The sequence below is a fragment of the Callithrix jacchus genome, chromosome 2, assembly GCF_049354715.1.
Source record: "Callithrix jacchus isolate 240 chromosome 2, calJac240_pri, whole genome shotgun sequence".
Classification (NCBI taxonomy): Eukaryota; Metazoa; Chordata; class Mammalia; order Primates; family Cebidae; genus Callithrix; species Callithrix jacchus.
Genome location: NC_133503.1, coordinates 121,561,721 through 121,589,083, shown reverse-complemented (window position 1 = coordinate 121,589,083; position 27,363 = coordinate 121,561,721). Strand labels below are relative to the sequence as shown.

General features: G+C 35.7%; 1 long non-coding RNA gene across 4 annotated transcripts in view; it reads left to right on the top strand.

Annotated features, from left to right (window-relative positions):
* LOC103791509 (uncharacterized) overlaps nt 1-27,363 on the top strand; it is a 520,065-nt gene that overhangs the window by 314,099 nt on the left and 178,603 nt on the right. For all 4 annotated transcript variants that reach the window (XR_008479638.2, XR_013532243.1, XR_013532242.1 and 1 more), the window contains one exon: nt 27,068-27,129. This is a non-coding gene — a long non-coding RNA (uncharacterized LOC103791509). The remainder of the gene's footprint in view (nt 1-27,067; nt 27,130-27,363) is intronic.

Below are 27,363 nucleotides of genomic sequence, written 5' to 3'. Positions count from 1 at the left end.
ATATTCCTCTCTAAGCTGTTTATTCTCATCAGCATTTTGTCAAACCTTTTTTCAAGGTTCTTAGTTTCTTTGCATTGGGTTAGAACATGATCTTTTAGCTCAGAGAAGTTTGTTATTACCCAACTTCTGAAGCCTGTTTCTGAATTCATCAGACTCATTCTCCATCCAGCCTTGTTCCCTTGCTGGTGAGGAGTTGGATCCCTTGGAGGAGGGGAGGCATTCTGGTTTTGGGTATTTTCATCCTTTTTGCACTGATTTCTTCCCATCTTTGTTGATTTATCTACCTGTAGTCTTTGTGGTTGGTGACTTTCAGATGAGGTCTCTGAGTGGATGTCCTTTTTGTTGCTGACCAAGTTATTTCTTTCTGTTTCTTAGTTTTCCTTCTAACAGTCAGGCCTCCCTGCTATAGGACTGCTGGAGGTCCACTCCAGACCCTGCCTGCCTGGGGATCACCTGCAGTGGCTTCAGAACAGTGAGGGTTGCTGCCAGTTTCTTCTTCTGTTATCTTTGTCCCAGAAGGATACCTGCCAGATGTCAGCCTGAACTCTCCTTTATGAGGTGTCTCTTTGGTTATGCTGGAGTTAGGGAGCTGCTTGAGAAGACAGTCTGTCCCTTATAGGAGCTAAAGTGCTGAGCTGTGAGCTCTGTTGTTCTGTTCAGAGCTGCTGGGCAGGTACATTTAAGTCTGTTGTGGTGGAACTCATAACCAATTTTTTTTCCCAGGTGCTCTGTCCCTGGACGATGGGCCTTTATTTATAAGTTCCTGTCATTCTGCTTCATTTTTTCAGTGATGCCCTGCCCAGTGAGGAGGTAGCCTAGTCACAGTCTGCCAGCAGAGGCATTCCTGAGCAGCCGTGGGCTCTGCCCAGCTGCTGTGAGAACTTGCTTGCAGTTTTTTTTATAGGGTATAGTTAGAACTGCCTCTGTAATGGTGGTCTGCCCCAGTAATGATGGACTGTCTCTGTAATGGCAGACTGTCTCAGTAATGGTGGATTGCCTCGGTAATGGCAGATTGCCTCGATAGTGGCGGACTGCCTTGGTAGTGGCAGACTGCTTCAGCAGTGGTGGACTGCCTCAGTGATGGTGGACTGCCTTGGTAGTGGTGGACTGCCTCGGTAATGGCGGATGCCCTTCCCCTCCATAGTGCTGAACTGTCCTGGGTCCAGATGTGTTTGCTGTGCAACTCTCAATCTAGAGAGCTTCAGATTGCTGGTCTTTGTGGGGGTGGGACCAGCTGAGCCAGATTACCTGGTTCCGTTTCAGCCCCCTTTTTTACAGTTGAACCAGTGACTCTGTCTCCCAGATATTCCAGTCACCAGTTGAAACAGTGCCTGGATTTGTGTGAGTTTTTATGCAGAGACCCACTGCACTGGCTGAAGCAGCCATGCTGGCGACTCATGGCACTTTTCTGCCTGAGAATCTTCTTGTCTGTAGGCAGTAAAAATTCATTTGGAAACACAGTGATCACTCACCCTCTGCATTTTTGCTGGAAACTGCAATCCAGATATGGTCCTATTCGGCCCTCTTGGATTCTACCTCTGCAGTATCAGGTCTTTAATTTATTTCTACAATGTTAATTACTTTTCACTGTGAAAGCCTTGAACTTTTTGGGTTAAGTGTTTCTGAGTAGTTTACTCTTTTCATGTTATTGTAAATGTAATTATTTTCTTAATTTCATTTTCAGATTATTCATTGTTTTATATATATAGAAATAATACTGATTATTTGTACATCGATCTTATGTCATGCAACCTTACTGAGCTTCCTTACATTTAATACCATTTAAGATGCAAAGTATTGAAATTTTAATGTAAAATAGGTACTTATTCATGGTAATGAGCTAGATATTGATATGACACATTTTTCCCCAGATAATATACATTTACTATTTCCAATATGTTAGACTATGAAAGGGTTAGAGAAAAAGCTTTAAATATACAACTTAGATAAATAAAACATTTATTGAGCATTTATTCTATAAACTTTATGTATGTACACATTTATTCTATGAACTTGATGTATGTACACATTTTATCCTCATCACAATGCTGTAAGGTAAATATGATTATCTCCATTTTATATATGAGGAAATTGGGTCACAGAGAAATTAAGCAACTTGAACAAGGTGACATGACTAGAAAATGGGTCTATGTTTCATGGTCCAGTGTTCTTTTTTTTAACTATGATGTCATGTTTTCCCTTGAAATGGTGTGGAAATAGATCTATAAAAAAGTTTCACAGTAGCTGAAGTGCAGTTAAAATTTCTCAGTACTTTCATTGTCCTTTCTCAATTGCAAAGAAGACTAAGATGTCTGACATCCCTGAAGACTGTCAAACATACACCCATGAAAGGGAAACCTCCTTTGAGCAAATCACTCATATGCTTAGTTTTTCACATTTTTACAAACTTAACTTTTAATTTTAGAACAGCTTAGATAAATTGAATAGTTATAAAGATTGTACAGCGAGTTTCTATATACTCTTTTTGCTTTCATGGTTTCCTAGATGTCTACCATAATTCTAATCCTTGTTTCTCTTGGTAAGGTGTGTTTTTTTTTTCTCCAAGTTTTTCTACTTGTCTTTTTTTCTGTAGTCTGAATATAATACACCTAGGCACTTTGTTTGATACTTATCCTATTTGATGTTCTTGAGCTTCCTGGATCAGCAGATTGGCACATGTTATTAATTTTGGAAAATTCTTGGCGATTATTATTATTAAAAAATTTCTTCTGCTTTACCTTCCCTTTCTCCTCCTCCTGGTATTCAAATAATATACATATAACACCTGTTGAAATTGTCCCATTAATTATTGAATATTCTGAGTGTTTTTTCATTTTTTTTTTTTTTTTTGCATTTTAGTTGGAAAAGTTGATCTATCTTCAAGTTCACTGATTTTTTTCTTTTGTCACATATGGTCTACTGATGAGTCTGTTAAAGACATTTTTACTTTTTATTCCAGGTTCATTGAGCTATTATTAACAAAAACTGTATCAATTTAATGTATACGTTATACACATAGATACAGTTTTTGTTTGTCAATAATAGCTCAATGAACCTGGATATAACTTGCAGATACAGTGTGAAATTATTATCACAATCAAGCCTATTAATATATCCATCACCTCATATAGTTTCTTATTTTTAATGTAACATTTAAGAGCTACTGTATTAGTATATTTAAAATATACAATACAGTATTATTAACTAGAGTCACCATGCTTTACATTAGATATCTTGAACTTATTCATTCTGGGTGACTAAAACTTTATGCCCTTTGATCAATAGCTAAAACCTGGTACCCTTTGACCTATTTCCTCCACCCACCAGCCCATGGCAATGACCATTTTATTATCTGCTTCTTTAACTGTCTAAAATCCCACGTATAAGTGAGATTATAACTTTCTTTAAGTTTAAATCTCACTTATAAGTGAGATTTAACTTTCTTTAACTGTTTAAAATTCCACTTATAAGTGAGATTATGAGATATTTGTTTTTTAGTGCCTGACTTATTTCCCTTAGCATAATGGTCTCCAGGTTAATCCACATTGTTGCAAATGGCAGGATTTCCTTCGTTTTTAAGCATGAATAATATTCCATTGTATACATTTGCCACATTTTCACTCATCCCTTAATGAACACTAGGTTGATTCCATATCTTGGCTATTGTGAATAATTCTGCAACAAACATGAAAGTGTAGATGTCTCTTTGAGATACTGATTTTATTTCCTTTGGGTGTATACCCAGAAGTGGGATTGCTGAATCATACGATGGTTCTATTTTTAACTTTTTAAGGCACCTCCATACAGTTTTCCATAATGACTGTATCAATTTTCATTCCCACAAAGATTATACAAGGGTTACCTTTTCTTCAAATCCAAATTAATACTTACTATGTTTTTTTCTCTTTGATAGTAGCCATTCTAACAGGTTAGTAGCCATTCTAACTTATTTTAGTTGCTGTGATGACTGAATGTTGAATTGCTTTGTGATATTGAGAATTATTTTTATATACCTGTTGGTCATTTTATTTCTTCTTTTGAAGAATGTTTATTCAGTTACATCATTCATTTTTTAAGAAATTTGTTTTTGTTTACTTGCTATTGAGTTTCATACATGTTTTGAATATTAACCCCTTTGAGATACATGGTTTGCAAATATCTTTTTCTCATTCTGTAGGTTGATTATATCTCTGTGCTCTTGATTGTATCTTTTTCTGTGGAGAAACTTTTTAGTTTGATGCATTCTTGTTTGTCCATTTTTGCTTCTTTTGCCTATATTTTGGGGATAATATCCAAAAAATTATGGCCAGTTCAACATCAAGAATATTTTCCCTATGTTTTATCCTGGTAATTTTACTTTCAGATCTTACATTTAAGTCTTTAACATATTTCTATTTGTTTTTTTGTACATGTTGTGAGACAAGGGTCCAATTTCATTGTTCTGCATGTTGATATCCAATTTTTCCAACACCAGTTATTGAAGAGATTATCCTTTCTCCATTATGTATTTCTGAGGCCTTTGTTGAACATCAATTGGCTAAATATAGTGTGGATTTATTTCTGGTATCTCTACCAAAAATAAATTCCATGTTGAAATTCTATTTTTATACCAGCACTATACTGTTTTGGTTGTTAAAGCTTTTGTAGCATATTTTGAAATCAGGTATTGTGATGTCTCCATCTTTGTTCTTCTTGCTCAAGATTGATATGGCTATTAGTAGTCTTTTGTGGTTCCATATGAAGTTTAGAATTTTGTTTTCTATGTCTGTAAAACATACCATTGGAATTTGTATAGGGATTGCAATTAATCTGTGGATTATGTTGACTTATATGAACATTTAAAAATATTAATTTTTAAAATGTGAAAATGGAATATGCTTCCATTTATCTGTGTCTTCTTCAATCTCTTTCATCAATATTTTACAGGTTTTACTTTATAGACCTTTCACCTCTTTGGATAAATTTATTCCTAAGTATTTTTGAGGCTAATATAAATGGGACTATTTTCTTAATTTCTTTTTCAGATGGTTTCTTGTTAGTGTACAGAAATACACTAATTTGTGTATGTTGATTTTGTGTTCTGCAATTTTACTAAATTTATTTATTAATCAACAGGTTTTCTTGTGGGTTCTTTAGGGCTTTCTATATATAATTATGTCATTTATAAACAGGGACAATTTAACTGCTTCTTTTGTGATATGTGTGACTTTTAGTTGTTTCTCTTGCCTAATTGATGTGGCTAGGTCGTCTAGTACTATGTTGAATAGACTTGGCAAGAGAGAGCATCCTTGTCTTAGAGGACTCCTGATCTTAAAATAAAAGCCACAGTTTTTCACCTCTGACTATGTTAGCTGTGGGCTTATAATATATAACCTTGATTATGTGGAGATACACTTCTTCTATACCTAATTGGTTGAGGTTTTTTTTTTTTAAATCAAGAAAAGATGTTGAATTTTGTCAAATATGTCTATAGAGATGAACATTGTTTTCTGTTCTTTATTTTATTGTGTGATGTATTTGTTTATCTCAAGACATGATTGCATCCCTGGGGTAAATCCAACTTGATTATGTTAAATGTCCCGTTTGGATTTGGTTTGCTATTATTAATTTGTTGAAGATTTTTGCATCTATATTCATCAGGAATATTGCCCTGTAATTTCCTTTCTTGTAATGTCCTTATCTGGCTTTGGCATCAGGGTGATCCTGGCCTTGTAAAAGAAGTTTGGAAGTATTCCCTCTTTTTCACTCTTTTGGAAGAGTTCAAGAAGAATTAGTATTAGTTCTTCTTTAAGAAGGAATCCTACAAGACAAGGATGCCCTATTTTGTCAAGTCTATTTAACAGTACTGAAAGACTCAAATCATAAAGGAAAAAGTTAAATTTTCCCTGTTTGGTAGAATTCAGCAGTGAAGCCATCAGGTCCTGGGTTTTCTTTGAAGAGAGACTTGTAATTACTGATTCAATCTCCTTTTTCATGATTGGTCTGTTCAGATTTTCTATTTCTTTATGATTCAGTCTTGGGAAGTTATGTATCTAGAAATTTATCCATTTCTTCTAAATTATCCTATTGGTGTATAATTTTTCACGGTAGTCTTATGATCCTTTGCATTTCTGTAGTAGCAGTCATAATGCCTCCTCTGTCATTTATATTCATATTTAAGTTTTCTTTTATTTATTTATTTTTATTTTTGTATTGCATTTTAGGTTTTAGGGTACATGTGAAGAACATGCATGATAGTTGCATAGGTATACACGTGGCAGTGTGATTTGCTGCCTTCCTCCCCTTCACCTATATCTGGCATTTCTCCCCATGCTATCTCTCCCCAACTCCCCACCCCCCGCTGTCCCTCCCCTATTCCCCCCAACAGGCCCCAGTATGTAGTGCTCCCCTCCCTGTGTCCATGTATTCTCATTGTTCAACACCCACCTATGAGTGAGAACATGCAGTATTTCATTTTCTGTTCTTGTGTCGGTTCACTGAGAATGATGTTCTCCAGGTTCATCCATGTCCCTACAAAAGACACGAACTCATCATTTTTGATTGCTGCCTAATATTCCATGGTGTGTATGTGCCACATTTTCCCTGTCCAGTCTATCATCGTTGGGCATTTGGGTTGATTCCAGGTCTTTGCTATTGCCATACCATCCTGAACACGCCCGATATTGTCTGATCTCGGATGCTAAGCAGGGTCGGGCCTGGTTAGTACTTGGATGGGAGTTTTCTCTTTTTTCTTAAGTTAGCTAAAGATTTGTCAATGTTGTTTATCTTTTCAAAAATCCAGCTTTTAATTGTATTGATCTTTTCTAATTTTTTCTGCATCTAATTCACTTATTTCTTCTCTGATCATTACTACTTTCTTCCTTTTGCTGACTTTGGACTTATGTTTTCCTTCTTTTCCTAGTTTCTAGAGGTGTAAAGTTAAATTGTTTATTTGAGATGGTTGTCTTTTCTTAATGTAGACACATCACTATAAACTTATTTCTCAGAACTGCTTTTGTTGTATTTCCATTTTTGTTTTCCCAGGATATTATTTGACTACCTTTCGATTTCTTCTTTGACCCATTGGTTGATTTCCATGTATTTTTTGAATTTTCTAATTCATCCCATTATTAATTTTATTTTTATATCATTGTGGTAGAAAATATAACCGATATAATTTCAATCTTCTTAAATGTGTTAAGACTTGTTTTGTGGCCTAATGTATAATCTAACCTGGGAAATGCTTCATGTGTGTTTGAGAAGAATATGTATTCTGCTACTATTGCATGGAATGTTATGTATTAACTTGTTAGGTCCATTTGATCTATGATGTTGTTGAGTCTGCTATTTCCTTATATATATATATTTTGGTCTGGATGATTTATCTATTGTTGAAAGCAGAATATTGAATTCCCCTGCTACCGTTGTATTGCTGTCTACATCTCCTTTTAGTTATGTTAATTCTTACTTTACAAATTGAAGTGCTTTGTTGTTGGATTGTATATGTATATATGTATGTATGCGTGTGTGTGTTTATATATATATACATACATATATATAATTGTCATGTACTCTTGATAAATTGACTTCTTTATCATTATATAATGACTTTTTTGTGTCTTTGGACGGTTTTAGACTTAAAGTCAATTTTGTCTGATATAAATATTGCCACCCCTGCTCTTTGGATTATCATTTACACAGAATATATTTTTCCATCCCTTCACTTTCAGCCTATATGTGTTCTTAAAGTGAGTCTCTTAGACAGCATATAGTTGGTTTTTGGTTTTCTATTCATACAGCACCTCTATGTCTTTCGATTGAATAATTTTCTCCATTTACATTTGTAGTAGTTATTGATAGGTAAAGACTTACTATTGCGATTTTGTTCATTGTTTTTTGAGTGTTCCGTAGTTTTAAAAAAATTCTTATTTTCTTATTTTCTTTGTAATAGATGATTTCTTTGTAGTGATATACTTTGATTCCTTTCTGTTTATCTTTTGTATAACTAATTTAAGTTTTTCTTTGTGGTTACCATAAACCTTACATAAAACATTTTAAAATTTTAGAATTAGTTTATTTTTAGCTGATATTGACTTCAACCATATACAACAAATCTACACTTTTATTTCTTTCCTCTCACTTTTTTATTTTGTCACAGTTTACATATTTTTCTATTGTGAACCCATTAACAAATTATTGTAGCTATATTTGTAAAACTTTTTTCTTTTAGCTTTTATATTAGAGTTAAAAGTGATTTACATACCATCATTACAGTATTAGAGTATAGACTCATACTATGCTTAGCTTTACAGTGAGTTTCATACTTTCATATATTTTGATGTTGCCAGTTAGCAGTGCTTTTATTCTTAAAGAATTTCCTTTAGCATTCTCTGTAATGGAGGTCTAGTGGTAATGAAATTCCACAGCTTTTGTTTGACTGGAAAAGTCTATTTCTCATTTCTGAAAGACAGTTTTGCCATATAGAGTATTCTTTTTTGACCATTTTTTTCTTTCAGTGTGTTGAATGTATCATCCCACTCAAAACTAGCCTGTAAAGTTTCTGCAGAGACATCTGCTCATATTTTTATAAGGGTTCTTTTGAATGTGATTACTTTTCTATTGCTATTTTCAAAATTCTCCCTAAGAACTGAGACTTTTGAGACTTTTGAGAATTTGATTATAATATGTCTCAGTGAAGATCTCCTTAAGTCAAATGTATTGAGATTCTTTGGGTTTTATGGATCTGGATCACAATCTTTCTTTCCAGATTTGAGAAATTTTCTGTTATTTCTATAAATAAACTTTCTTCTCTCCTCTTTTTCTTTTCTCCTTCTGAAGCTGCCATAATGCATAACATGGTTTTATGGTGTTCCTATAAACCATGTAGGTTGGTTTTTACTTCTTTTAAAATTATTTATTATTATTCATTTGTCTTGGTAATTTCAAGAGACTTATTTTCAAGGTGGCTGGTTCTTTTTTCTGCTTGATTGAGTCTACAGTTGAAGAAGTCTATGGAAATTATCGACTCAGTCATTGTGTTTTTTAGCTCCAGTATTAATGTTTAGTTTCTTTTTGTAATTTCCTCATTGATCTCATTAGTTCATGTTTTGGTGTTTTGGTTTTCTGATTTTACTTAGTTGTCTATCTGTATTCTCTTGTAGCTCAATGAACTTTTTTTTTTTGGGGGGGGGGAGTTAAGATCTTGCTCTGTCACCCAGGCTGGAGTACAGTGGCTCAATCATGGTTCACTGCAGCCTCAAATTTTGGCCTCAAGTGATCCTTTGACCTCAGTTTCCTGAGTAGCTATAGGCACTATATGGAATACAGGTAAGCATCATCATACTTGGCTAATTAAAAAAAAAAAAAAAAACAGAGATGGGGTCGTTCTATGCTGCCCAAGCTTGAGTTGAACTCCTGGGCTCAAGTGATTCTTCCACCTTGGCCTCTCAAAGTGCTGAGATGACAAGTATGAACTATTATACCCAGCCTAACTGAACTTCTTAAAGATGATTGTTTTGAATTCTTTATTCCACAGTTTGTAGGTCTCTATATCTTTAGGGTTCATACATGTGCTTTATTTTGTTCCTTTAATGGGTGTCATGTTTTTCTGAGTACTTATGATCCTTCTGGCTTTGCATTGGGATCTGCACATTTGAAGAAGTAGGCACCCCTTTTAGTCTTTACAGACTGGCTCTGGCAGGGAAAGCCCTTTATCATTTCAGCTTTCCAGAGACACTAGGTAGGACAGTCAATGGGGTATGCATACATACTTGCTTCTGAAGTTCTTGGTGCAAGGGAGGGAGGTTTCCTGGTGCCTGGGTCAGCGGGCTGGAGAGTCTGGCTCCTGGGTCCACAAAGACTAGCCTGGGGCTTTGATTTTTGGGAATAGGCCTAGCATCTGGGTCTAGTATATGGCTCTAGAGCTTGGCTGAAATAGAGCCTGAGTCTGCAGGTGTGGGCCTGTTGCTAGGGCCCACTAGGGTAGGCATGGTGATGAGGGTGAGACCAGGCCTGGAACCTTGGTGCATGTATGCAGGCGTGGTATCTGGTTCTATATGGCTAAGCCTAGAGCCTGGGCCATGTGTGCCAGTTTGGTGTTGGTGCCCACTAAAGCAGTCCTGGAGACCAAGTTCATAGGGACAACCCTGGGTCCTAGGTCTTTAGGAACTTCTTTAGGACCTGGAGCTTTCAAAGCTATCCTTGCACTGGTGTAGGCCTCAAACCTGGGTCTCAGTGGGCCATCCTCACACTGGGGTGGGCCTGGAATCTGAGTCTACAGGGGCAGGTCTGATGCGTGGTTCCATAGGGTGGGACTGGGAACTAGTTCCGTAGGTGCCAACTTGATGCTGAACTTACCTGGGTCCTGAGACTATAGGGGAGGGCTTGGGGCCTGGTTTCCTAGGGTCTGACCTAGAGCCTGGGGCTACATAGGTGCCATCCTGGCACTGGGGTGGGCCTGGAACTTTGATCTGTGTATGTGGCTTATTGTCTGGTAACATGGTAATGGGCCTGGAGGCTGAGTCCATGCTGGTGGGCCTGGAGCCCAGGAGTATGGGGGTGGGCCTGGAGGCTGGGTCTGCTCAGGCCTGATGATGAGGTTGTTAGGAGTCTGAATTTATGGGAGCAGGCATAGGTCCTGGGTCTCCCAGGGCTGCAGGGCAGATGTAGAATGGCTGCAGCAAGCCTGAAGCCTGGGGCCATAGTGACTGGCCTGGAGCTTGGGTCCTCAGAAGTTAGCCTAGTGCTGGGGTAGGCCTGGAACCAGAGGCCATAGGGTTGTCCTGGTGCTGGCATGGGGCTAAAACCTGGGTATACAAGGGCAGGTCTGGCACCAGGTTATGCCTAGTACCCAGAATCTGGGTCCATGGTGTGTGGCCTGGAGCCTGAGTCTGTGGGAGCAGGTATGGGTTCTGGCTTCACAAGGCCTATCTGGCCCTCGGCCAGCTATAGCCTGTGTTGGGTCAGGCCTGGGGACTGGATCTGTAGGGAGTGCCTACAGCCTGGGTTACAGGGATTGGTCTGCTGCTGGGATTCACAACAAACTCAAGTACTCACTTTGTTCTCCTTCCCCAACCACAGAACATCTCTTTCTATACTGTATTTCCTGCTTTCGTGGGAAGGATGATGAGGGTAATGTGAAACTGTCCTTTCTACCCTCTTCAGCGCACCTTTTTCTTATTTATGTGCTCCTGCCAGGCACTGTCATCTCTCACCTGAATTTCTTAGTTCTTGTGAAGTTGTTTTCATGTCTGTGTGGATAGTTGTTCAAACTGCTATTCCTGTGAGGAGATGAGTGCTGCAAAGTCCTATCTTATCCTCTTGCTGATGTCACTCTCAGTGTCATTCCAGACATTCTTTATTTGTTTATCATTTTTAATTTCCAGGTTGTCTTTTTTTTCTTTAAATCTCCTTCTTTCTACTGATATTACCTGTCTGTTTTTGCATGTTTTCTACTTTTTCTATTGAAGCTCTAACAAATTAATTATATTTGTTATTTTAAATTTCTGTCTAATTTCAACATGTATGTCATGTCTGAGACTGTTCTGATGATCCTTGCTTTGTCTCTTCAGACCACCTTTTTTCTTTTCTTTTAGTATACTTCGTAACTTTTTGCTGAAAACCTGATGTGATATATTGGGTAATACGAACTGTCGTAATTAGGCTTATAGTGTAAGCATTTATGTTAATTTCACGAATAGTTGGTCTGTGTTTATGTTTGCTGTAGCTAATGTGTACCAGAAGCTTTAAATTCCTCTAGTGTCCTTGAATTTTTGTCCTGTTGACTTTGGACATCCTTAAGTGTTCCTTTTCAAAGCAAGTAGGCATCTTGAAGCTCTTTCGGCTATGGTCAGTTGTTGTTATTCCAGAGCCCTGTTGCTGTGCACAGGAATGCAAGAGATAAAAAATTCCATAATCTTATAATTAAATTATACTCTTTTAGAGGGCCTGTGTTTTAGGGCTATGACCTTGGTAAGCTTTTGCCAATGGTGTAGGTTTCCCCTCAGCCCCTTACCCACTTCTCTGGCTGTAGCATTCCTAATCTATTTTCTTGAAACTTTAACTCCTGCTTCTGCCTGAAAGATCTTTCTTGGATCCTCACTGTGAGAATCTGGTGGGATTCCTGGAGCTAAAACCAACAAAAGCATGGGGGCTCCCTAAGTCTGTGACCTCAGGAATTTCTCACTCTCATGGTAGTCCATTCAGGCTTTCATAATGTGGCTAAGTGCTCCTACCATGTTATGAGCTCCTGAGACTTCTGCTCCAGGTAAGCAAATCTTTCCTGGAATCCTGTGAATCTCTGGATTTGGCTGTCTTTCCAGATATCTAGGTAGAAATTTACCCTACAATCTCAGTTATGTGATGGTTTAGAAAAGTTGTTGCATTTCTGTTTGTTAAGCTCTTTATTGTTGTAAGAACAAGAGTGATGATTTCAAAGCTCTTTACATGTCTGAGCTGATCCTATAGCCATTCAAGTATATTTGAATTCTGAAGTGCACAATATTGGTGAACCTTGATAAAAGTAACTGAAGAGTAGAACATGAAAAAAAAATTAGGGAATATTTTCTAGCTTAAATATGAAAGTTTATGGAACAATTTTGATCTGTGGCTTTAAGTATGAATCAAAGTAGTAAATTAGATGAAAATGTACTTTTTCTCTAAAAATTTAGATGAGCTATACTTTCCATTTGGGTAATCAATGAAATTCCCCATTTTGCTTCCCATGCATGTAAGATACTGCTTTGATAACCATTTGACATGAGAAACATTTTTCACAGGAAGTGGCATGAAATTTAGTAATTCATAAAGTGTGTCATGAGACTGCTTTTGTATGGATATTAATATTTTGTATGTAAAACAGTCTTCAAAAGACAACAATGATCCCAGTTTCACTGAGAAGTCACATGTTGATGCAAACCTTATGTTCACACAGTGGTTGCCTTTTAGTACATCAAACTTTAGTGAACATCATTAGATCAAACGACTGTAAAAGGTCTTAAGTGGAATGATTTTGATCTGCTCTACACATTTCCCACTGGATTTTTGTCCACATTACATAATCACTGTACATTTGGCACAGTATGTTGCCTTTGAAAAAGCTTCAAGATTAAGAAAGCATGAAGACAGAATTGCCCATAAAATCAGAAAGGAGCACTAGAAATATATATGCTGCAAAGACTAAATCCTTTCTTCCTCCTTCAGTGTAAACTAAAAGCTCATGCTGAGCTAAAGCTTTATGATTAAGGACTCAACTTAGATAAACATTAAAGGCTATTTCACACTGTTTGTCTTCTGATTTGGCTAGGCATCAGTATTTAAAATTCTATTTAGTAACAATTCCTAAAATTCTTACCCTTAAAATTCTACAGTGGTCAAAAAACCTGGAAATGAAAAACAACATTGTCAATGTGCATAGAACAAGTTAGTCTCAGAGCATTCCTTCTTTAAGAGAGCACAAAAGTGAAAGAAGATCCTCTGGATGTGGGTAGTTTTAGAGGAAATATTGACAATGACCAAATATTAAACATACTTTTCCAAATTGAGATCATTTGCATTTAGCTTTTAATATATAGCCTTCCCTTCTCCTATCTCATAGCCATTTCTTCAGTGCAATTCGATTTAATTAGAAGCTGTGGCAGCAACTTCAAAAGCTGTGGGCTGTGCTCAGAAGTCACCTTTACAATCACCGTAAAATGTTTGCCCATTTTAGTAAGCAAGACATTTAAACTTGAAGTCTATTTAACCAGAAAAGAATAAAAGTGAAAGAGATGTTTGTGGTGATTCAAAGGTGACTTCTGAGCACATTCCGCAGCTTTTGAAGTTGTCACTGAACCTAATTAAACTTCTCCTTCATGTTTATTCTTTTGCAATTAAATGGCCTTCAAGTTTAAATGTTCTTTTACAAAGAATTTTAGTTATTACAAATGCAAAGTTTTATTAAGGGTGTGTTTCTACCTAGCCATAATCAGTAATATTATTTCCATGGGTAAGAGAGGTTAGGAGGCCCAAGCAACAAAGTCAGAATGAATATTTGGAAAATAAAACTTTATTTGTTAGGAATAGCCCAGGGAAGTATTCAAAGATGTGCTGGGGTAAGCTTTTACCAGCTCATGAGAGCTAATTGTTAAATTTTCACTAATTTTGCAAGCCAGTTGTTCAAGGCCATCATCATCATCATCCTCCTCCTCATTATCATCACTTAAGGTACATCTTGCTGTGTAACCTAGGCTGGAGTGCAGTGGCACAATCATGGCTCACTGCAACCTTCACTTTCTGGGCTCAATTGATCTTCCTACCTCAGCCTTCCAAGTAGTTGGGACTACAGACATGCATCGCCATGCCTGGCTAATTTTTGTATTTTTTGTAAATGATGGGATCTCCCTGTGTTGTCCAGGCTGGTCTCAAATTTCTGGGCTTAAGTATCTACCTTTAAGGCCGTTATTAAAAATATTTGTAATGCAAACTTAAATAAATTATATTGAAAAAGATGTATTTAGATACATTGTTTCCTAATTCATTTACTGCTTTGTACTGTTACCTTTGCCTTTGTGATTATTTACATTGACTATATCATAGTGGAAATACTGAACAATAGTGTATTATTGTGCATCTCTTCACAACTCCCTACCCATTGATGCCACATCAGTAGTTTAAATAAGCCACGGTGGCAGTGTTTACACCATGAAAATTACTCAATGCTAATAATTGGGGATTCAATTATTATTTTATTGATTGTACAAACTTAAGAAAGTGATGAAGAAAATGTTAACCAGGCAGGTTAAATGTCAGTGCCTTGTTTGTGTTCATTACATTATCAATAGCATAAAAATTGAGGAACTATTCTTCCAATATTTGAAAATTATTCTTTGATTCAGTGAAGTTATTCATATATTTTATAAATAACATACATTTTATTTTAATGCAGTGAAGTTATTCATACATTTATAAATTGTGCAGCACACAATTCATAAATAACAATGAGTAAGATGAAAGCATTACAAAATGCTTGTCATTCTGCTATATCTTTATTGTAACACTTTCATCTTATTCATTGTTATTTATAAATTGTGTGCTACATGCCCTTTACATTGGTAAATTTATAATAAACTTGTGAACATAGATACACACACACTTTTTCCCCCCAGAGAAGTAGTTGTTATACCAGTAAGCCACTGGCGATATTAAAGAAACCGTGAAGATAGGGCTATATTTGAGATTCTATAGTAGTATTGGTAGCAATTATCTTGATATGTAGTTTATATGCGGTAGGGAAAAGAACTTTTCATGACAGAATTAACTGCCTGTGTGAAATCAACAACTTTATTGAGCTGCCAAATTGCTACCTGCTTTTCTTAAAGTAGCATTAATTTCTTTTTGTCGGTATAGTATCTCCATGCAACTAAAAGTTGATGTAGTCATAGGATGTTGGCTCCAGCTTTTAGGCTTCCTCTACGAGTCCTGTTTTGGTGAGGAATGCACCAGAACAACTTACTGAACCCTTTCATTTTTCAGAATTCTGCCAGCCTTCTGAGTCATCATTTAATACTCTTGTATTTGACAAATATCATTTATAGGTTTGAAGATACACATGCTAATGTCAGTAAAATTTAATTTTCATTTACAGCAAGTAATTTTCATTGGTTTTGTTTTTAATACATTTTGTATTTCTTTCTATTATAAAAGAGTTTTTTTCCTAGGTTCTTTTCTCAAATCTGTGTTCGGCTTTCTTCCACTTGTGCCTGATTTAATATGTGACTACATGGCTCAAAACAGAGAAAAGGGGGAGAAAAGCAGCAGATTTAGAGGTCATTAGGTTATGACTACAGAGTTATGTAATGGTGTTCTCATGCATGTCTACTAATTTATTATTTCTATGTCGGAGCTGGGCAGAAGATAATGGGCAGATGGGAAGAAGCTTCATTTTAGGGCATAAAAGATTTCTCTTTCCATTTCTCTTCCCCTTATTTTTTAACTGAGGTAAAAAATATTAATAGAGAGTGATCACTGCATAGAGGACTTTCTTCCTAGAAAGATTACTGTCTTCACTGTGGGAAATATTTGATGCTTTGCTTAGAACATCCTAAATTACAAAATAAAAAGCTAATTTTGAATATATTCTACCCTTGGAGGGGAAGACCAGTTCTCACATTATAGTGTTCACAAGTGATAGATGTGGAAAAAGTGCTGTAAGTAGTTATCCTTTTTTTAGGATTTCACTTTAATATTGAGGAATCTGTAGATATTCAGTAGGCTGTTTGTGGACTACACAGAGACTCGTTTTTCAGCCCCTTCTCTGGTTCTGTCTAGACATCCTACCTAAATTGGAGATGCCTTTCCCATGTCTTAAATGCAATGAAATCTAATGAATTAGGACACAGGACCTGCTCATATGGACCAGTTTGAGTTTTGTAACAGTCTGTCAACCTCTATTCAACTAGGATCCTGAGTTGGAGTTTTTCGGTGATATTGACAAATAAGCAGTTAAAATTTACTTTTTGAATGGATGAATACAAAGAATCACAATACAATTTCAAAAATAAATTATATAAAATGTGAAAAATTTAAATGCTATGCTATGTCCCATGCAACTTGTCACTTGAGTGAATATACTTTCTTTTGTATATTCTCAGGTGTATGTGTGTGAGCATGCTGCTACACAAATTCAAGAAGATGGGAATGACTATTGCACATGTAATTATAGTTTTACTTAACAATCACATTTCTGAAATCTGTCCTATAAATATATTGGTGCACATTATCATGAAGGTCTACAAAATATTTATTGCAGTATTGATTGCTGTAGCAAAAAAGAAAAAGAAATTTCTATCAATAAGGTGCAGGCTAAAGAAATTATGGTACATTTATAAATACAATACTCTGCATTTTTGAGGGAAATATTCTATGCACTGAAATACTGAAATGGAAATACTCCAACAGGCATGTATTGTTAAGGGAATAGCTGTTGCAAAACAATGTGTTTAGATGCTGACTTTTGTGTTTAGAAAGAGAAAATAAGAAAGGCTTTTAACATGAAAATCAGCTTTTCAAAAATAAATTTTTTTTCAACAAAAGGCTGAAAGCAGAAACAATTCTATCACTGACCAAACTTCAAGGGGAATAGAAAAAAAAATAGCACCTATTACATGTATGGATCCCAAGTGGATAATTTGATTGCATTCTAGTTTTGAATAATGCAGTAGTGAAAAATTGGGAACAAAACTAGAAAAATGTTAAATAAATTATGGTATGTCTACATAATGCAATACAATTCATTAAAATGAGATTTACAGCATTGGAAAATGCTTTTTAAAATATATAAATCATGTAAAGAAAGAAAAAAGTAGGCCAAGAATTGTCTAATGAATTAGTATTATTAATACATTTGTTAAAAGATAGCAGAAAATACGCAAAAAGACTAACAGCAATTATCTTTGGATATGGAATTATGGGAGATTTTGCCTTCTTAATGAAACTAGTCTTTATTTTCTGAAATTTTAATTGCTGACTTCACATTGCTGGAAGAGTTGGAAAAATAAGCCTTATTTTAAAAGGTGATTGAAATCTTTCTGGGAGATGGTAATTGAAGAAAATAATTCAAACTTGGTGCCTTTGTTAGTTAGGAGGAGAAGAATATAATTCATTCTTGGCATGAAAGGTGACTCATTCCCCCATCCTTTTCCTCTTCTTCTTTCCTGGGTCAAACAGTTTGAGTCTAAATATTTAGCTAAGTAGTGCAGTAGTTGGCTTGTCAGTAATATGGTTGGTATTTAGAGTTATTATCCAACAAAAATCAGCTTATTTTAGTAATATTTTATAATATATTTTTTAAAGTATAATAAAAATATTGGCTTTGATTCTATTAATATTCATTATTCAGTGATGTGTGAAATCTTCCAGGGTATAAAATATTTTGCATTCCTGTGAGGCTGAAATTGGTTGACTTAGGCAAGAGGATTAGTGAATTTGAGGGTCAGTTGTCCAAAATGTTCAGGAAAAAGATGTTATTAAGTAAAATAGTTTTGTAGCAGAAAGAAGAAAGAAATTGTTGTTTAGCTCTGTCTGAATCTTTCTTTAACAGCTGTTTAACTGTCGATATTTATTTATCTAAATAGATTACTTTCAAGTTCCTCTTAGTGCTGATGAAATTCACCTTTCTTTGTATTTGTATAATTCATGTTTAAACTTCTGTAATAGTCCTCGATCTCTCATCACAAACTGAAGTTATCTTTGATTTCCTATTCTTCACTTCACACAACTACTAAATAACTAAACATGGTCATTTTACACTCTACACTTCTCATTTCTATCCAGTTACTTACATATTTATGAACATACTTCCATCTGTTTCACCTTCATCTTTCGCCTTCGCCTAGATTATTAGCTACTGCCATATTCTCACTGATTGCCCTAATTCCTCTCCTGCTTTCCTATGTTATACCTTAATTTTTTAGAAAAGTATGCAAATTTTAAAAAATATTTTATAAAAAGCTTCACAATTTAAAGCCATAATCACATTCACAGTGATGGATACAGAGTAATGAATCATATCCTAGTCACATACACATATTTTATGAGATTCTAATCTGTCTTTGTAAAAATATTGTTTATTGTAAATAAGTCATTAATATTTGTCTTTTCTGTTAGACTTCTAACTCTGTGAAAATACAGACAATATCTTTTCAGTGATGTATCCTTCGTTCCTGGTTCACAGTAAGCACTCCAGGTATGGTATTGAATGACCAAATCAACACAGCTAGCAGAGTTCTTTGTTTTCTAGTCACCCCTGTTTGGGATTCAGCACGCTTTCTAAATTGTTCTTTAGTCAGTTTGGGGAAATTCCTGGCCATTTTTGTGCTCCATAATCTTCTCCTTATTCTTGTGACTCCAGTGACATATACATTGGAGTATTTGATTATGTCCTGTTGTTTTTGTTGTTGTTATTGTTATTCTTTTTTGCTCTCTATGTGTTTTAGATTTGGATATTTTCTGTGGACCATGTTTTAACTTCTCTATTTCTGCTTTATACTGAGCCCAACCTACCGTTATATTAATCAAATAAGTTTTTAATTTCAAACAATGTACTTTTCAGTTATAGAATGTCAATCACATTATTTATGTATTTTTATAAATTTAGGGCATACAAGTGAATTTTTGTTATATAGATATATTGCCTAATGGTGAAGTCTGGACTTTTAGTGCAATAATCTCTGAAATAGTGTACATCGCGCCCATTATGTAGTTTCTCATCCCTTGCCATCCTTCTGCCCTTCTACCCTTTGGAGTTTTCAGTGTCTGTTATTTTACATTCTGTGTCCATGTGTACACATGATTTAGTTCTCACTTACAAGTGAGAATTTGCAGTATCTAACTTTCTGTTCCTGAGTTATTTCACTTAAAATAATGGCTTCTCGGTCCATCCATGTTACTGCAAATGACATGATTTCATTCTTTTTAAAAATAAATCTCAATTTTTTAATAGCTCTCAATTCTCTATTGAAATTCTCCATCTTTTCTTCCATTATAATTATTTTTCCTATGTGTTCTTTAACAAATTTATGAGTGGTGTATTAAAGGGTTTTTTACTGACAAGTTTGTGAACCATCTATCAGTTTGTTTTTCTCTTTGTTGTTTCAGTGATTTCCAGTCACTTGATTACAGTTTTATTTTTCTTCTTCTTTGTATTTTTAGTAGAGATGGGGTTTCACCATATTGGCCAGGCTGGTCTTGAACTCCTGACCTCAAGTGATCCACCCACCTTGGCCTCCCAAAGTGCTAGGATTACGAGAATGAGCCACTGCACCTGGCCGCTTGATTATAGTTTTAAAGCATGTGTCATAATTTTTTATTGGATGCTAGACATTGTGAATGATAAACTTCAGAGGCCCTAGAAACCATGTTCTTACATAAAAAGATTTTTAGAAGGTAGAGAGACAGATAAGTAGCAGTGATTACCTTGATCTGTAGAAGGTTGATTTTGGACTTTGTGTATGTCTACTTTAACATAGCCTCCAGTATTAGAGGATGGCTTTTCTGGGGTGTCAATGAAAATCTGTGTTATTTACTAAGATCCTCTAAGTTGATTGGACTTGAATTGCAAACTTTATCTACCAGAATTAGGCAGCTACTGAAATATTTGCTAAGCTCTTCGGCTTTCTGGATGTTGCTTTCTTCGGTAGTTCACATGCAGTTTTGAAGTCAGTTAATGCTCAGTGGGAATGTATGTGCATGTTTTGGGCTTCTTCTTATGCAGCTACCTTTTCTTTGGATCTCTCCTCAATTTATAACCACTCCTTCAATCCTAAATTCCAGCTCTTACTTGTTTCATCAATTTACTAAGAATTCCTCCTTCTGTTTGAGGTTTCAAACCTGTATGGTGGCATCAAACTGAAAAGTGCTATCAGAGGAAAAGTCAGATATATGTGTAATTTACCTGCTGTGCCTATCTTTTTTTAGGAATAGTAAATCCTAAATTTGCACCAGCTTTGGATGTTTTCCAATGCCTTCAAATTATTTTTGCTATATATTATATCAGTTTCCTGGGGCGGGGGGGGGGGGCATAACGAAGTGCCAAAAACAAGGTGACTCAAAACAACAGAAATGTATTGCCTCACATTTTTGTAGGCTATCAGTACAAAATCAAGGTGTCATCAGACCATGCTGTCTCTGATCGTCATACAGAGGAGTCCTTCCTTACCTCCTGCAGCTCCTGGTGTTTGTTGGCAATTGCTGAATTTTCTTGGCTTGAGGATGCATCACACCAGTCAGGTGGCCATCTTCTACCTGAGGCTTCTCATATAATCTTCCCTTTGTGTGTGTCTGTCTCTATGTCCAAATTTCATCTTTCTGTGAGGAAACCGGTCATATTGACTTAGGAACTGGCTTCAGGATTTCATTTTAACTTGATTCCCTTGCAAAGGCTTCATTTGTATGAAGCTTAAGGATAAGCAAAACCAACTGATTATGAAAGAAGACACAACAATGGTTACATGGAGGAAAAGGGGTAGGAGAGAAAATTTACAGGGTGAGAAAATATTTTGTCTTAATCTGAGCAGTGGTGACATAGGTGTATATATGTAAAAAAAATCCCAGCACTTTGGGAGGCCGAGGCGGGTGGATCATGAGGTCAAAAGATTGAGACCATCCTGGTCAACATAGTGAAACCCCATCTCTACTAAAAATACAAAAAATTAGCTGGGCATCGTGGCGCATGCCTGTAATCCCAGCTACTCAGGAGGCTGCAGCAGGAGAATTGCCTGAACCCAGGAGGCGGAGGTTGCGGTGAGCCAAGATCGTGCCATTGCACTCCAGCCTGGGTAACAAGAGTGAAACTCTGTCTCAAAAAAAAAAAATCATTGAACTTAGGATGAATGCACTTCATACATCTTTATGAGGGAAAAAGTATCCCTCAGTATCTCAGTGACCGTCTCCAGAAACAGCAGCTATAGTTAGAGGTAAATCATTCCTGAAATCTGAGCACAGAATTAAAAGAAAAAGCGTTGGCTTTTTAAGTTGTCATCAGCAGGATATGTTACTTAACTTTCCCATTATGGGAACTAGACTGCTGTTCAACGGGATTCCTTGTACCCAGTGACTCCCTTGGCAGACAATCACATTTGGTCTGTTACATCTAACCTTGGAATATTCTCACTGATTTTGAAAATTAGCATAAGTTTGAACTTTTTTCCTGTATCAAGGTTTTATTAAGTATCCTATTTCCCCATCTAATTAGCCCAATTCCTTAATTATTAAATTATAATCAGATTATTTGTTTCCATGTAACATTACCATTCTCTTCTGGAAAAATCACACCTTTCCTTGTTGCCTCCATTTTCTTCACTGTGTTCATTTGACAACTTGACAAATCAACCTTTTCATTTTTATGATTAAACTGGTCCATTTTTATGATTAAAATTATTTGTTCATTTTATCCCACCCATCTCTTAACATACATTGCTAGTTCTTCATGAATGTGTTCTAATTTGTATGTGGTTTGGAAATATTCCTAAGAATTGCTCATGTGCATGTTGTATGGCAGAAACTGAGTTATAAACTATACTTGTGAAGGACTTTATTTCATCTCTCCTATATTCTACAAGTAACACAGAATGTCCAGCACAAGTTCTTACCATATAATAGGTATTCTAAAAAGTCTTATTGAGTCATCCAAGACTCTTCAAGTTTCCATTCTTTTGCTAAACTCAGTGACATTACATTTAACCCTTCACAGTAATTCTAAATAGTATTCTGTAAGATTTAATAGCTGGTTTAATTTTGTGCTTTGCAAGGACTATGTTAAAGTGAAAATGTCTAGCTAGATGGTTAGATTTATGTACTAGCTACCTTTGATCTTCCATATTAATTTATAACTTTTACATTTCTAAAGCACACATCATTGGAATTATATACAGAACATTTTCAATTATGTTCACAACTGCAATATAAAATGAGAAAAAATCAGATAAAACTTAAGCCAAACAGGGAATAAAACTTAGATTCTGAAATAGACAGATTAAAAAAAAAGCATTATTTTAAAAATGGAAGTCATTCATTTACTCATGAATTTAGCAAACAATCTATCTAAAGACTACCAAGTGTTAGAAATTGTTTTAGGCAGTGAATTCTTGCTTTGGCAGAGCTGACATACCAGTGACAAAGACAAAAAAACTCAATAGATTAACAAGTTATTTAATGTAATTTGTAGTAACTACATGTTAAGAAAAATAAATTAGGATAAAGGAATTACACATGAAAGGATGAATATCAAAGATGGTTTGGCCATGGAAAGCCTTTCTAAGTTCACGATCTTTGAACACGGACATGAATAAAATATAGGAGCAAGTTATGATAAGATCAATGACTTGTTCCAGACAAAAAGAATAGCAAGCCTGAAGATATTCAGGTAAGAATAAGCCTTGATGTATTCCAGAAAGTGGAAGAAGGGCATTGTAGATAAACTAGTGTGCAAGAAGGAACAAATGAAGAAATGAGATTAGAAGTATAGATAAAAGCTAGACTATGAAAACAAAGATTGGGAATTTTAATTTCATTCTAAAAAGTTTGAGAAGCCAGAATTTAGATAGGGAAGATTGTAGATAGGTTAATAATAATATGTGGTATGATAGAGACTTAAAACTTTCCCACTGGCTACAGTGTGGAACAAAGAGGTAAGTCAAAAGTCAGTATAGTAATTTAGAAGGCAGATAAAGGTGACTTGGAATAGAGTAGTAGCAGTGGAAATGGTTAAGATGTGATTAGGTTCAGGTTATAGTTCAAAGATAGAACTGGATAAAGAAAGGGAGAAAAAGAAGATTCAAGGATAATGTAGATTTCTATTGTATTCACCTGGAAAAATAATGATGCTATTTACTGAGCTGAGACAATGTGTACAGAAAAGTAAGAAGATGGCATAAGGGTTCTATTTTAGTTATGCTACATTTAAAAACCTAAGAAGTATTCAATAGCAATACTGAGGAGGCAGTTGCTGAAAAAATTTGGACTTCAGAAAAGAGGTTTAGACTGGAGATATAAATTTGAGAGTCCTGGTGTTGGATGAAAAAAACTAAGGAGTTATTAGAAACTAGAAAAATAAAGGGGTGAGCCCTGGGGATATCTCAACATTTGGAAACTGAAAAAGTATAAGCCAGAAAGAGATTAGACCGTCAATAGTACGGTAATGTCAAGAAAATCAAGAAGAAAAGTGATCTAAGAAGCAAGATGTGATTACCTCTGTTGAGTTCTAAAAAGAAGTAATGAAGGATAATCATTCATTGATTATAGCTTGGCAGTGTGGAGGTTATGGTAACCTTAACAAAAGAGGTTCCGTTGGTCTTTAATACAAATTTGAATTTAATAAATATCATACACACACACAGAGAGAGAGAGAGAGAGATTACAGCATGATTGTATGCTGACGAAAGTGGTCTAGCAGAGAGGGTTACATAGATAATGTAGGACAGGGAAAAGTAAGTGGGGACGTGAAGGCACAATACAGAAAGGTTGGACTTAACCAAAAGTAGGAACATTTCATTCATTTTATCAGGAGGTTAGTCAAAAGTATATGAGAATATTTCAGAAAAGTTGGCAGATTCTTCTATAAAAGTCTACTGGCCCATTAGAGATGGAATCATAAGCTAGGATTGAGTAGATAGAAAAAGTGTTAAAGTAAAGGTAAATAATCTAAAAGAATGGAAAAGTGAATTAACTAGAGAAATACAATCACAATTCCCAGCTTGCTGAGGGTCTACTTAATATCTGTGGTCATACACTTATGTGAAATTATTCACTGTAGTTTTTTTGTTTGTAATTTTTTTGCACAAACTTCATGGATTAACCAGGGTTGGAGCTTTGCTAAGAGAGTACATCAGAAAGAGGAAGAGCTATGTAGGCAAAAGAATAATTATAATGATAGGACCCAATGAAGTGGTTGAATCTAATCTGAGTTAGGAAGGAAGTCAGTTCAGAAGGGCTTAATAGATAGAAACAAATTTATAGGGACTATGAGTCTCAATGAGGTCAAAGAAGTTTTGAAATGGGGATACTTGAAATTAAGACTTTGACAGTCATGCAGTTATGATTTTGTTACAATGTATAAGATAGAGAGGTGGTGGGCTAAAGTAGGGGAAGACAAGATAATTGTTTAAATAACATGAAGGCCAGGGTTTTAAGTAGATTATTTATATGGTTGTTAAAATAACTGAAATCGATTGTAAGAGTAGAGAAACACAATGCACAAGATGCTAAGGTCAGTTCTACCACTCAGGTACTAGATACCTCCTCTTCTATCTACTCAAGAATATGGCTCTAGAAAAATTTCCCCTCTGTTTCTTACCTTCTGTGTACAGAATAATTCTTACCAGCCCACAAACATGCTGTTAGATTTTCTGTCATAAAATCCAAACAAAACAATGCAATAACAAAGAAAATCCTTTGTTTTTGCAGTCTTTTCTAAGTACCTCCTCATCTCTTTACTCTCCTTACAGCAAAATTCCCTGAAACAGTTGTCTTTATTCACTCTTTTCAATGAATCTCTTCCATTTCTCTTTTGAACTTATACCAATCATGCTTTTCTATAAACGAATTAACAAAATAGGAGGATAGTGCAAATCTTTAGTAGATAACTACACAGAGATGTTATCATCTGATAGCCTAAGATGAAAAGCCTTGGGGTTTTTGAGGGAGAGTAGAAATGTCATGGAAGCAGTGATGAGAACAAAGAGAAGATCTTCACTTTCAGTCTCTGTGTTTTGTGACATATGGGATGGAGAACAGTCATTATGAGAGAGGTACAGGGGAAAAAGAACCCTCATGGAAAAGCAGTTTCTGTTAGAATGAAATGATAAATGAAGTATTCAGAAATTCATGGTCATAATGCCATATAGGAGGCTCCATGATGGCAGGCCATGACTTTTTGAGGAAATATTAAATGAGATTGGAGTTGTGATGGAGCGGGGTATTAGATTACAGTCGGTTACATGGAAAAGAAAGCTTGGGTGTTGATGAATAATGACTCATCAATAATAATGAGTTTTTATTGATGACTGAGGCAAATAGTGAGAAAGCCATGATGATGATGACATTGGCCTAGGCCATCTCTCAGGGAAAGGTGCCTATCAATTATAACCATAGCTTTCCTTTTGGGACTCATCTTTTAGGATGTTTGTAGTGGTGAGAATGGCAATAATGTGGTGGTAACTGTGGGGATAGGAACAGGGGACCAGTAGTTCTGGTGTGTATTAAGAACATGAGCCTAATAATATACCAGTCTAGAGGTTCCTCCTAAATTCAGCTGAGGATCAGGTAGGGGCCAGGAGAATGCTTTATCTAACTAAGAGCATGGAACACTGAAAGCTTAACTTAATCCAAGAAAGCCATGAAATTCATAGTTGGTAGTGGGTAGCATTATGGCTATGGAAGCACAGGGAGTTTGGTGGCCATTCTTTAAATACTGCGGAGGGGGGCATGGTGGTTGCAAACACCTCCTTGTTTATATCTAGCCTCTGCTACTCATAGATGACCTTAGCCTCTTAGCCTCTGTTTACTCACTCATAGAACTGGGATCATAATAGAACTTAGCTAGTAGGGTTATTGTGATAATTTTACAAATATATGTGAAACAGCTAACAAAATACCAAGTACCCGGGAAATACTGAAAAATATTAGATAGCAAATAATCAGTGGGTGACCATATCACTGCCCTCTAAGAGTGGGCTTAGTGGGATCATTTCATCTCAGAATCAGAAAGAGCTGGCAGGCAGTATAGCTCAAGAAAACGTACTTAGTTTCAAAACAATGGAGATTGATTTTATTTGTTTATATCTAAGTCATATTGGGAACACAGTTTCTAATGTTTATTTAAACCATAATTTAGAATACTCTTTGCTGATTTAACAGTGCATCCAAAATGCAAGCTTCACGAGAGTAAGGACATCATCAGTTTTGTACGTTGCCATGTCCCAAAGGCCTTGAACAGTGTTTGGCACATATAGTAAATCTGCAACAGTTTAAACCCATTGCCCAATAAATGAAATAATGTAAATTTTATTTGATTATTGTGCTAACGGAGATGACTATGGGGTATTTCTCTAGTTACACACGCATAATTTGAACAATGGCATGACAACAGCCTGTCTTTAGGTGTAGGGAGTCAAGCGTAAATCTGTGGCTGGTCATATGAAATGCTGAACCCAGCAGTTTCTATTCAAATTATTTACTGCTCTGCTCATCAAGGGAAAAGCATTTTTAAAACTCTACAATAAAAAATATTAAAAGGATACTAATCGCAATAGTTAACATATTTATATATTCCTTAAAATGTGCTAACCCTGTTAATAGTTTACAAACTCAATTTTCACAACAATCCTGAGGAGTATCCTGTCATCACAGTCATATCCATTATTAACATAATTACCATCATCACCATCCTCTTCATCATTTGCACTTTACAGATGAATAAATGGAGGTACAAGGCTAAGTGAGTTTTCTTTAGATGCCCTAGGTAATTTGTTGATTTGAGATTTAGCCATGATTTGAATGCTGAAAGTCTGGCTTTCAGTTCCATGCATTTGACCACAGTATTGCACTTCCTCTCTAGATCGCTGTCTAGCATGCAGGAAGGACAGCATCACGGTCTTTTTCTTCTTCATCACTTGTAAGGTAAGTGAAAATAACAGCTTCCATTTATTGAGTGCTTTCTATGTGACGAACACCACACTAAGAAACTTATGTCATTCCTGGTCCTTATAAAAAATATTTGAGGTGGAAGTTATTATATTCCCCTCTACAGATAAGAAGCTGAAGCTGTGATCATAATTTCCTGAAAGTCACAGATTTCACTTACATAGCTCCAAAGTCAGAAATCTGTCTGTGACACACCATATCGTAAAATGT